This window comes from Carassius auratus, chromosome 4, assembly GCF_003368295.1.
Source record: "Carassius auratus strain Wakin chromosome 4, ASM336829v1, whole genome shotgun sequence".
Taxonomy (NCBI): Eukaryota; Metazoa; Chordata; class Actinopteri; order Cypriniformes; family Cyprinidae; genus Carassius; species Carassius auratus.
In genome coordinates, this window is record NC_039246.1 from 22,370,841 (window position 1) to 22,384,371 (window position 13,531).

Here is a 13,531-nt window from a genome sequence, read left to right on the forward strand (position 1 = left end):
TATGATTAACAAAGCTGTGGTAATCCACACTGTAATTTACCAGCAGTAGGGTTGTCAAGATACCTACATTTCAGCCAATAGTAGTACATTTTTATGCTTTTATTGGTATTAAAGAATCATGCTGGATGAAGACCTGCCTGGTCAAAACATTGAGCTGTTTGGTAAATACTTTTCTGTAGCTGTATGTTCAGTGTGAAGACAACAAATTTCTTTATACATTTTTACTGATGCCCAATTTGTTTTTTTTGGAAGTGCAATTTTTTTTATTCTATTAATTTTAAATAAGATATTCAACCCACTCCTCTATTAAAATATTTAGAATAAAATATATTTAATATATAATATCTAATAATATATTTATATTTCACGATATATTTCAGTTTAGTATTTATTTGATCAGATATTTTGCACTGCTCTACCAAACAATGCTCTACCACAGAGCCACAGGGACATTGAAAATTTGGTATAAATTTCACAATAAATTACAAAGAAACAAACTTATATTATATTAAATTACATAATATATAAGCTCACAAATGCTGCATTTATCTGGTTAAAAATTACAGTAATTTATTATAAAGTAACAGTAATATTGTAAAATATTATTATAATTTAAAAGATACAAAAGTTTTGAAAAACTGTAAACTGTTTTCTATTTAAATACATTTTGAAATGTTTGAAAATATATTCTCATGATGGCAAGGCTAAGTCTTTCCCAAATAAACTGTTAGAATCGACTAGTGCAGTACATCTGACACTAAGCAGCCAGTCAGGTTAATTGTGTTTTTTTTTTTCTAATTTAATATGCAGAGACAACTACACTATAATTATCATTAGATAATCTCTATGCACACACAATTTGTCATCAACAACATCATTTTCATAAGTATTTTGTTATTTACCAGTAAAAAATGATGTCCTTAAAACATCATTAACACAATTCGAATTTACTTGAGATGCAAAACTTTTGAAAATAATAGGATAATAAGCTTTATTTGTCTTCAAAGGATCTTGATTGTATTTTTCGTACCCTGCTGGCAAAGTATTTTCAGCACAAACTTCAGTAAATCTTGTTACATTTATGCTAAAAACAAGAAAATAACTACTTGCCAATGGAGTTTAATATCTCATGCAGTTTTAATTCTTCAGTAAATTGATCTTGTTTTAAAGAACTAAAACAGATTTAAAAGTGTTTTTGCATCGCTCAGTCTTAACTTCCTGTTATTTGGCTATGAGTCTCAATAAGGTGGTGTGAGAATCCAGACCTGATCTCTGATGTATAAGCTCTCCCTCCTGCTGGTGGATGCCCTTCCTCTTTCTCACCCCTCTTCCTCACATCCTCTGGTTTGATCAATGGTTCATCAGAAGGGCTGGACTTCAGTGGGGTTCAGCTCACGGTGCAGTGACACCAATCAGCAATCCATTCAGGCCTGAGAAAGACGAGACGCTTGTTAAAAGAGAACGGGCCGATTCTAATGAGAACCACGTCCACCGCAGCTGCCGGCCTGAATGAGAGCTTTCAGGAAGCCTACAAAGCAAGAATTATGGCACACGGAGGAATCGCACAGCTGCTTCTGGCTCTCGGGTCGAGCGTGTGAGGTTTCTCTGCTCGGACCGTGTGAGCCGTGTTCAGGTGTTTTATGCTGTGAGTGACAGACCGAGGCAGTTGTTTGTTGTTCTTTCTTTGCTGAAGCCGACAGATAAGGCACAGGCAGAAGGCTGTGTGACGTCATCTGTCGAGATGTGTGGAATAATTCTCTTGCTTCTGTTGTCGTGGCAACGTGAAGACACCTGACAAATGCTATTCTGCTCTCTGATGCAAGCGTTTGTTTTTTTTCTTCTCCCTTTCTAATTGCCTTGGTATTTGCAGAATAGGCCTGGGGAGAAGTGAGATGTGTGTGTGTGTGTGTGTGTGTGTGTGTTTCATTTTCTCATGAAAGGCCAGATATCTTCCTGAATGCATGACTTTGATTGTTGCACTATCAGCGCGTTACATCAGAAATGGAAGTCATACCCCCAACTACTGTCCAACATTTCTTACAAGATGATACACACCGCCTACTATGTTTTCACTGTGTGGGTGAATCTCATCAACCTGTCAAGAACATGTCTGGGTCATAGTAAAAGAAAATAAGCTTATATTAGGACCATTATGGTATTTGTGCATTATTTTTATGATTATAAAGTTTTTTTTTTTTTTTATTGCAAAACTCTTAACACTAAAATGCAAAAAAAATGCACTCTCATTACTAGAATATAGAAAACATAGAAAAAAATACTATTTCACATAATAATATTTATATATTTTTATATATAACTATTTTTTTTTAATTAGGATTTTAATCCTTTTAGAATTTAGTGTAATACATTTTATAATATATTTGAATAGAAAACCATTATTTTAAATTATATTTCACAATATTTCAGTTATTTCCCCCCCTGTATTTTGATGACATGAATGCTGCCTCGGTGAGCATGAGACTTCTTTCAAAAACAAAAAGAAATCTTAATGATTCCAAACTTTGACCAGTGTGTGTAAAGTTTAACATTTATTTATACAAAACAGTGTTGGTCTTATTGCATGTAATGGTTATTTAAATAAAAATATTATTACAGTATTTTGCTATAATGCAATCAGTTTTAATAAATTAAATGCATTTTAATATTACATTCGAGATAATCACTATTGAGAACGACACAAATTATAACATGAAATAAAAACAAAATTACATTACCGTAATGATATTTTGTTAAGAGAATGTGTGTAACTGTTATGAAAACCATGTGAAAAAAAGTAAAAATAAATAAATTATGTGTCTCAAATTTCTTAATTCAGAATATAGTAAAAAAAACAACAACAACAAACAAAAAAAAATATTCTGGTTAAAAGTGACCAGGACATATTTTTTTTTAGTTTCACAAACTTATATATATGTGTGAATATACTTTACAAATTCATGACAAACCAGTAAAAACAAAAATAAATATACACAGTAAATATATACAGTACATGCATGTGCGCGCACACACACACACACACACACATGTTGGTATATGGGTTTTATTCTGTACAAACTGTATTTTCTATTGCCCTACCCCAACCATATACCTTAACCTAACCCTCACAGGAACCTTTGTGCATTTTTGGATTTTCAAAATAACTAATTCTGTATGATTAATAAGCGTTTTAAATTACGGGGACACTAAAAATGTCCTCATAAACCACCTTCTCATTGTAAAACCTGTGTCATACCTATGTCATTATACAAATTTGTGTCCTCGTTAACCACATAAACAAGCTCACAGACACACACACACACACACACACACACACACACACATATATATATATGCGCTAGCTAAAGCACTACACACTGCTTAAATAATCAATTGATAGTTGATTACAATCAATAACAATTATCTGTACAGTCCTATGATGTTAAACTAAACAATCTACATAAGCTATTCATACACACCTTCCATCCATGACTGCTTCTTTATAGTTATTGGGTTACCACATGCTCAAAAGGTGTTAAAATGAAGCAATGTGGGAAATCTTCCCAGACAAATTAATATGCTGTGTTGACAAAATAAAGCTCAAACGTTTTTCACCCATGTCACTGTTTAAACATTCCTTTATACTTCATTTACATTGACTTTGTAAGCACATGTTCATGCTCTTTCAGCTGCTGCAGCATCTGGTGCTTTAGTTTGGCACTTGATAAATGCATCCATACAACTTTTCTAATTATCGGCTCTCACTATGAAGTCAACAGGAAATCAAAATTGACCCTATTTACTTTCTTAATACATGTTCCTGCTCCCATTCATCAGTTGACATTTTTCCAAAGAAAAAAAAAAAAGTCTTTGTGTTCGTCAATCAAATTCGAATAACTTTCGGATTAAAACACTGTTAGTCATTTGCAATTATAAGAATTCATTTGTTTCCTACCCTAAGTCTGGAATTTTCCAAAGACCTTTTAGGTCAATGTCAAAGCATAAAAGAGTCAACAGAGGGTAAGCTTGCCAACAAACCATCTTTGCTATTCACTTGGGTGCATTTAAGCTTCTCTACTCACTCTCTGAAAAGGCCCATGTAATCAACACCAGAAAGCTGGATAAGTAAAGCCAGCTTTTTACCATTTCTTTCTGATGCATTAGGGATAGCAGCATTAGCATTTCAAACTTCCTTATAAAGAATGTGGCCAAGAACACGCAACATATCCCCTTTAAATGTGAGCAAGCACCTGATAGCTACCTATTAAGGATCAGAGGGGCTTTGATCTTCTAAGCAAAGCTATAGAGTGCCCAAAATCTGGTCTCAAACCCTTTCTGCTACTGTAACCTAAATAAGCTGTAAAATTCAGTATGTTGTCAGCCTCTCATATCCACCCTCCAAGGCCAGAAGTGACTGTCATGAATGACACTTTATCACCAGTGCTAACGGACTACTTGAAAGAGGAAATGTGCAAGAAATTATATTGATTGACTGCAGTAGAGCTGTAATTGAACGCTCGCGTCTAAATGAAGCACCATGATTCTTCTCTAGTACTGCTTCAAATCGAGATATGCGCATTTAAAGAGCAGAGGATTCACTTAAACCTTTTATAAAGGGGTCAAGGTTTAGCTAGGTAGCATGAACTAGTTAGCCTCTGCTGATAGATGTTGTAACAAAATCATCTGAGGGAAAAAAAGAAGCTTTTTCTCTCTCTCTCTCCATTGACAGTTATTCAGAATTCTGATGAAACAGAATTTAAAATAACATGGCAAAAAAAGTAATAAAATGTAATAAGTCTTATAAAAGACAATGTTTACATATTTTGTGTACTTCTTGAGCAGCAAATCAGCATATTAGAATGGTTTTGGAAGCATCGTGAGACACTAAAGAGTAATGGTTGCTGAAAATTTAGCCGTACCATTCTAAGAACATATTTTATATTAAAATAGAAAAGAGTTTACATTTTTTATTTTCATTTTTCAAAACTTTTGTATTTTTTTTTGTTATTATATTTTACTATATTGTTACTTTTTCATAACTTGCTGTACTTTTTAACCAAATAAATGTAGCCTTAGTAAGCTTATATATAATATAATAAAATATAATATAATATCATATCATATCATATCATAGCCATACATTTGTTTTATTAAAAAAGAAAATAACCAGTTTTTAAGGAAATGTCTCTTCTCTTCTCTTCTCTTCTCTTCTCAAAACACTAATATGATAATTTTTGGCTAGTGTGTCATGCCCCTGTATTTGTAGTGTTTTCCCTCCTCATGTGCTCTATGACCCAGTTTCTCCCCTAATTAGTCATTCTGTTCACCTGTGTTCCTCCCAATTGGTATCCTGTGTATTTAAGGCCCAGTCTGTTCAGTCTGTGTTTGTTGGGTCTATCAGTTGTGTACATGTGTCTTGTTTATCCATGGCTCCTTCGTTCCTACCAGCAGCGTATCATGACAATTTTTTTTGGAGGACTCTTATATAATAACTTCAGGTTCTCTGCGAATCTGTGTCTGTAGTCAGAGAAATGAGGGTAGCAACAAATATGTGACTTTTTTCTTTTTATAATTTACTGAACTTTTTCATCAAATAAATGCAGCCTACTTGTGTTTTGTTAAAAAAAAAAAAAAATTCTAACTTATTAATTTACATCAGCAAAACAACTAGAAATCATGAAATAAGTCATCCAATAAATAATAATAATAAAAACATAAATAAGCTACTGGCTGTATTCTATACTATTCTATTCCAATTGTTGGTGAAAAACACTCAACAAATCATTTTGAACAAGATTTAAAAAAGAATATATGTAATTTTTTACCTATTGACAAATTCTTTTAGTAGAACCCGTATATAACAATTTCAGGTTTTCTGCAAATGTCTATGTGTCCAGTCAGAGCAATGAGGGTGAGTGACAAATGTGTGATGAACTTCTGGAACATGGAGACGGTGGAGAGTTGATGTCTGGGCTCAGCCTCAGGCCATGAGCGGATCACTCAGATGAGCAGAGGACTGAGGGATGTGAAACACTCAGCATCCAGCTTTTTTCACATTCCCAAAGGTCTGCTGTCCAGAGGGCAATCTGACAAGCAGAGAACAAGAAAACAGCAGAGGATCGATATCGGCATCACAAATAATGGCATGCACTACGTCTGCGGCGAGGGATAGATGTCTGCGTAGAGGTTGAGGATCCTAGAAGGTGTGGACTAAATAAAAATCAAGAGCACAGCATCCTGTTGCCATTTTTACCCGGAGAGACGGAGGAGGAAAATGAGAATACTCACGCGGAGAAGGGAGATGGAATTCTCTCTCGCCTCAGGGAACTGCCATTAACTCACTGGGCTGTAATAGGCGGGCGGCCATGCTGCTGTTGCTAGGTGCTCACTTCTCCTCAGTTTGAGAGAGCAAACCCCGGCTCCATCCGTCCACTAAAATCCACAAATAGGGTAAAATAATGTTCTAGTAGTAGCAGACATACTGATTTTTTGTTTTGTTTGTGCAGCTTGGTTTATGATTATTCAAAACCTCTAATTTTAACTCGAAATCACAGAAAATGAAACGTCTTTTATCATGTACTCACCCTCAGGGAGTTAAAAAGCCTGTATGAATGACTTGCTTCTGTGGAAGACATAAGAAGATATTTTGAAGAATGTTTTAGCTGCTTTTTCCATACAATGAAAGACAATGGGATCCAAACCAACATTGCACCTGACTGACTTTTAATGACCTGAAAACAGACATTTTATGAAATATCTTACTTTTTTAGACTTGGAGGGAAGGTTTTTTTATTTAGAAAATGTCATATATAAAATATAAAAATATATTTTTAGTTTTTAAAATGTAGTTTTAACAAATTAAATCATTTAAATATATAGAACAGTTTTCAAGAATTTAGTTTTAATAAAATGTACATTATTTGACATTGTTTGAATAGCACAATCCATATTTCAAGAAACAAACATCTCATTAGGTTTATTGTTTACCTCATTGTCGCTCAGCAGGTAATCTGAATGCAAAGTGATGCATTTCCATAGATTGGCAACATATTGCTCATATTTTAGAGTATGCACACACTTGCCAAAGCTTTTTCTGTAGCCTCATTATGAGTGAAAATGGTGTCCTCACTCTCTTTCTCATTTGCTCTGCGGGTCCCCAGCTGATACATAATTGAATATACGATAACGAAGTTCGTGAGAAGGGCAAACAGTGACATCCACACGCCCAAACCTGAAGTCTCAGAGGGCCGGCAGTCTCCTTGTCGCTGCTTATTTAAAGGCTGTCAGTCAACCTGCAGTGAACACCTTAGAGATGTTACTGCTGTAAACACATCATATAAACACATCACTAAAAAATACATTCCATAACCAAATACCAGACATAAAGTTAAAAATTGTTCATGTTAACAGTGTTCAACTATTAAACGATTAATTGTGATTAATCACATTCAAAATTAAAGTTTATGTTTACATATATATTTGTCTGTATATACTATATATGTGTGAACTGTGTATATTTATTATGTATATATAAATACAATCTTTTTTTACGTTAATATAATATATATTTATATAATATAAATTATATTAAACAAAAATATAATTTCATACTGTATTTGTGCGTATTTATATATATACATAAATATAAACTGTGCACACATACACATTACATAAACTATATAATAAAAAAGAAATCATGTAGGTTAGGGTTAGGTTTAGGTTAACCTAATCAAAATAACCCAACTACAGTTTGATTTCAGCACTGCGCCGATAAACCAGCAGCTTTCACTCTCGTCATTACACCATCAGCGAGATCAACCAGGAGCGGGGATATAGAAACAAACGGATTTTTATGTCATTTCCCTCTGACCTCCGCTGTGACAGCTGTAAATCTAACTGTGAAATCAGGGAGTGAAAAGGAGAGAGTCATACGAGAGAGAGAGGGTGGAGAAGTTTTGCTGGCTGCCACAGTGGAGAAGCTGGAAACTGTCTGACTGCTTGTATCGCTCTGAGACTGGCTGCAGCAGGGTGCCCTCTGGGTAATTGCCTTTCCCCTGGGCTCTCTATAATGGCTCTGCGGCTCTCCATGCATATATACGTGTGCAAAAACACACTTGCATACACAGACGAACTGCCACTTGTAACAGCAGCATTATTCATAGTTTTAATATAATACTGAGCGGCTCAAGGACAAGTAACAAAAACTAACAAAGGCAGAGGGTGATCGGCGCAATGTTAATGAGGTTCACAACAAGAATTACAGCTTACAAAACGCTGTCGGAAACTTGAAAAATCAGACAATTTAATCTAGAGACAGCGTAGGCGGAAACCCAGGAAAATCAAAGCGCAGATGAAATCGGAGAGCAGCCCACTGCTTGTTTTCAATAGGATGAATTTGGACCCAATCTGCACAAATTCACATGCTCGGCTCTGTCTAAGGTGGAGCCGGTCGGAAACGACAGACTGCCAGCGCTTGGCTAATTTGATCTGATTGTGTGTTTTGCTTTCATCGAGTGCATTTCGCGAAGGCACTCAAAACACAAACACATTAGGACACCTCTCGCCTATTATGAGCAAACTCTCCCCCTGAGTGCCAGGCCCATAATTAGCAACAATCAAAGATTACAATTGCCCATCTAATCTGGATATTATTTATGGATGGCCATTAAGAGTTTTGCGGCGTAAACCTCACATGTAACTGGCATTTGCTGAGGACAGTTTGGGTTTCTGTCTGTTCGGACATCAATCAGCGACCAGACAAGGCCCCTCACTCCGCTAAAGATACATTACAAACCTGATTAACGCTATTAAAGTCACATTGACTCAGACAAAGGAAGACAGGGAACACAATTATCTGCAGGTTTGAAGAGGAGGGACTTGAGAGTTGATCAAAATTTTGATGACGGTCCCTCATGGACACAGTCCATTGATTCTTTTTTTTTTTCTCAACTCATTTCTCTTTTGCCAGCAGGAGATGAACGTGATGTGAATGGCCACCTGATGCACATAAATCAAGCCCTCTGCACTGAAGAAGTGACTTTGAAAGTGTCCTACTTTAACAGTTAAACTATACTCAAGCTAATCCTTAATTAGCGAAAACTAGCTAACCACACTGAAGCTGTTTTAGACAGGATAAAAGAAGATTTAAAGTAAAATAAATTGATAAAGCCAAATAAAATGATTTAAATAGTTTCATATATTTGCACTCAGGAGTGTGAAATGAGTTTATTTTTCACTAATAACGTTACGAAACTAATTATCTGGTACAAAATGAGGATCTATGTTACTGCATCAGCCCAAAATGAATGAATGAATGAATAATACAAAATAAATTAATACAAATTATTATTTGTATTATTGTTGTTGTACCAATTTCATGATATAATCATATCAGCAAATTGTAGCTTTTAGTTTAATTTCTAATAAGGAGTAATAAACTTAAGACTATTTATCTGGTACAAAATGAGGATCTGTAAATGTAATATAAATAATTGTAATATAAAATCATATAATATTGTTGTTTTTTGCTGTGATAATTTCTATATAAAAGTACCAATTTCTATAAAAGAAATGTAAATAAATACTACTTTTTGCTGCTATGATTGAATATATATATATATATATATATATATATATATATATGTGTGTGTGTGTGTGTGTGTGTGTGTGTGTGTGTATATGTATATAGCAGCAAATAGTAGCAATTATTTATAATTTAACACATTCCATGATTTACACAGTGTAATAAACCTATATATAAGACTATTTATCTGATACAAAATGAGGATCTCAGTTGGGGTGACTGCATTAGCCATATTCAGATAAATAAATATAAATTTAGGTAATAATAATATTTATAATTATTTTTATGAAATATATTATTATTTATTTAAATTATTTATCATTGTTTAAAATGAAGAGATTATATATAAAAAAATATATTGTATTCTTAAATGAACCAATTCACTAAAATGTTCACTCAAGTTAGCAGACTGTGTTCCATTAAGAAATATGATCAGCAAACAACCTTATTTAGTTGTCAGACAACATGTTCTGAGAGCTGAAGCCTTCTGAATCCCCACATCATTTTCATGCGCAGCCTATACACACCTGGTTCAATTTCCTATTTCAACCTCAGTCCCTGCTGTTAATGACCAAGACTAGCAGCAAAACAGCCTTGATAAATTTCAGGTTATTTGAGCCTGGCACAGTTTCCAACAGCAACTGAAACAGAATCCACATTTGACATCCTGTCGGAAGCCACCGGCGGCACTCCAGTCATTAGGAGCTGCATACTTTTCCTGATCTTGCTGAAAAAGTTGAGCGTTTAATGCTTCTTTCCACCTCTCAGTTTCCCCAGGAATGAGATTCATTAATTTGAGCCCAGTATGAAGTGATGGAGAGAGTCTCAGGCAGCCGGTCGCTGCTTTTTCTCCATCTCCACGTTGGGTCTGTAATTGAATTCCTGCTTCTAACAGCGGGTACAGGGGTGTGTTAATGTGGTGTGTGCTGTGAACTGAAGCACACTGGAGTGTGTAAGATGTGTTATGGAAGAGCACAGAACTGACATCGCATGACGGATACAGAGGAGCAGAGAATATGCTCTTCTTTTCGTCGGTGGGGTACAAATTCAGAGATCTGGTACAGAATGATTGTGGATAATTAACTTCACAGAGGGATGGATTTTTTTTTTGTCATGTTTTTTGATGGAAAAGCATTCTTTTATTTTTACAGAACAACCCACAAGGTTTCATGAGCGCTGTACCTACCTGTTTCTAACTATCTGAAGACTGTCGTCATCTGTTGAAAACTCAGTCACTCTCTAAATCTGACGTTTCTGTCGTCCTCTAGAGCTTTCAGTCAGGAGTTTGTGAAAGAGACATATAAACCCATCTGAATCCAGATCCAATGTTAACATTAATGAATGCATTCATGAAATAAAAATGACCAATCCCTGTGTATCCTGACCTGAAGATCTTAATTAGCTGCTTCAGGTGTGTCTGAGTAAGGTTGAAACTGATCTTTGCAGGAAGGAAGATCACAGAAACTCTTGATTTAGACTATTGTTAATTTCTGCAAATGATCACAAGGGCAGTGCCCTTAAAGAGACACCTTTGTATCTTATCTTCTCCTAAAATGTGCATATTAGTATCTTAGAGTAGTAATATGTACCCTACTAAAAATCTTTTAGGGGCACATAAGGTACAAATATACCCTATTGAGAGTACAGGCTGAAAGATGAAAGATTTATTTATTTTTTTTACATTTGAAGCAATTATATAAAATGTATATATTCATAAATTTATACACCATAAACAAACTAAATTAACAATGAACAATAGTAGATTTATAAACATAAATAAAGTACAATGCAGATCAAAAGTTTGGGGTCAGCAAGATTTTAAAATGGATACTTTTATTTAGCAAGGATGCATTAAATTGATCAAAGATGACAGTAAAAGCATTCTTAGTTTTTCAAAAGATTTTGCAAATAAATACTGTCCTTTTTACTTTATTCATAGAATCTTAAAAAAAGTAATAAATGACATTTAAAAGAAATTCAGAAATTGTTGTTTTAATCTATTGATGAGCATAAGAAACCCTTATCACACACACACACACACACACACACACACATATGTCATGCTCATCCCAAACATTTAGTGAAATTATTTATAGTGTTATAATAATTGAAGCCAACTGTTTTCAAACTGTTCACAGAATATATATCATTTTTTCTGCAATGTATTTTTATATTTTATAGACATTCATAACATTTCAATTAAAATGGTCATGACACTAAAATTATTTATTTTCTTTACACAAAAAACTGCTATATGAAACAGCTACATATGCATTGTAAAAACAGATTTTTCTAAATATTTTTTAAATGAATTAAAATTATTAGAATACAGTTTACAAGAGTACACAGTTTTTGCACTCTAAAATGTAAATTATGCTTGCACTTAAAAAAAAGAAAAGAAAATCTCATCCATGATAGCCAGCTAGATAACACTTTGTCTTGGCAACAAATCAGCAGAATTGTAAAATGTAATGTAATCTAAAATAAATCATAAGACAAAACGTCAAAGATGAAACGAGTCTGAAAGGTATAAACATGAATTTAAAAACTTGCAATGCAATGTAAACGTATTTGAAACACCATTACACAATATCCTGCAGTATTTGCTACCTATACTGAAAGTACACATTTCTAGTCCCAGCCAAATGTATGTTTGTTTGACAAGCAGGCAGCTTGTGCCTTCGGTGAGATGGTAATCCGTGAAGTAGTTACAGTGTACAAATGGACTGACAGCACCGTAGTAATCGCCCCATCTGTGAGGTGACATACAGGAAGGAAGCAGTCATACCAGATTGTGGATAAAGATGGCACGCACCATGGTGCCAGCCTACAAAGTCACTGTATTTATGGATCATTTTTCTGTCTACGATTCCTACACTTTCCTGCCTGCTCAGAAAACCCAGGACTAAGTGAGAAACCATGAACATATTGCTGTGTATGTAACAACTACGCCTATCAATAGATTAATGTCACAAATCTCCATAAATCGAATGGCTTTCTTGGCATTAACATGATTCAGCTCAAAGCAAGAATTTGCTGAAGTTTGCGAATATGGATGCTGATGTGTCCTTTCAACATTATTACAGACCTCACACCCCGTCGTCATATGACAATTTTGCATGAATGAAATGAGAATAATGAATGTAATGCTTGCTAAGCTCAATTTAACATGTGAGGTGCATGTTCAGATTATGAATTTAAAGGATTTGTCATCAAAAATGATGAGACGCAGCTCTGGATTTAAAATTTTTAGACATTCAATTGCTTTGAAGGACACATAATCAGTTGTGCAGAAGCAGAAATCTTGAAAATCAGCTTTAGTTTTAGTGTTTTCCATGATAGGAATAAATATAAATATGTCTGTATAAGGTAAAAATAATATAAAAGACTTTAATGTCCTAGGTGGAAAAAGATAATCTATTGGGCATTTTGCCATTTTAAAGCTGTTATTTCACATTACAGCGACTAACACATGCGCTCTGATAGAGATGGATGTGCCAAGGATTTATTCGTCCTCTTCGGGGGGAAAGCGTGTGACTGTAGTTCCCAGAAAGGCTTCATTTCAAATGGCTGCTCCGTAAGAAGGACTTGGCAGCTTTTAATTAACAACGAGGTTTGCTCTGGGAAAGTGGAAGATAACATACCACTTAAAGTTGGAGAGAAGCACACAGAGAAAGACGGATCGAGAGAGTAACGTTCTGTTCACATTAATTAAACGGCTGGCCGAGCCAGCCTGACTAAAATAGTGAGAAATGAGCAGATCAAAAAGGAGGAAACACAAGCTTTCAAGCTCCAGGAAGTGGGGCAAATGTGTAAGACCTACACTATTGTAGGGATCTACAACCTTAAACACTTGTGAAGAAATCACTGGCGTTGAACAATAAGATGTAGAGATTAATATTAAATGTACTTGATTTAAATGTGGACAACATAAATTAAGATTTATACATA

The 13,531-nt window shown here is 34.6% G+C and overlaps 1 protein-coding gene and 1 long non-coding RNA gene across 4 annotated transcripts in view; one reads left to right on the plus strand and one right to left on the minus strand.

Moving 5' to 3' along the window:
- The window catches only part of LOC113062970 (transmembrane protein 178B-like), an 81,448-nt gene that overhangs the window by 11,488 nt on the left and 56,429 nt on the right, over window positions 1-13,531 (plus strand). The gene's annotated exons all lie outside the window — the stretch shown is intronic.
- The window catches only part of LOC113063052 (uncharacterized), a 57,186-nt gene continuing 49,351 nt past the window's right edge, over window positions 5,697-13,531 (minus strand). The window contains exons 3-5 of one of the 2 annotated variants that reach the window (XR_003278620.1): window positions 6,582-6,619; window positions 6,286-6,429; window positions 5,697-6,083 (exon numbers count right to left, since the gene is read on the minus strand). This is a non-coding gene — a long non-coding RNA (uncharacterized LOC113063052). Of the gene's footprint in view, window positions 6,430-6,581; window positions 6,620-13,531 lie in introns of both variants that reach the window. The other variant, XR_003278619.1, reaches the window with a different exon arrangement.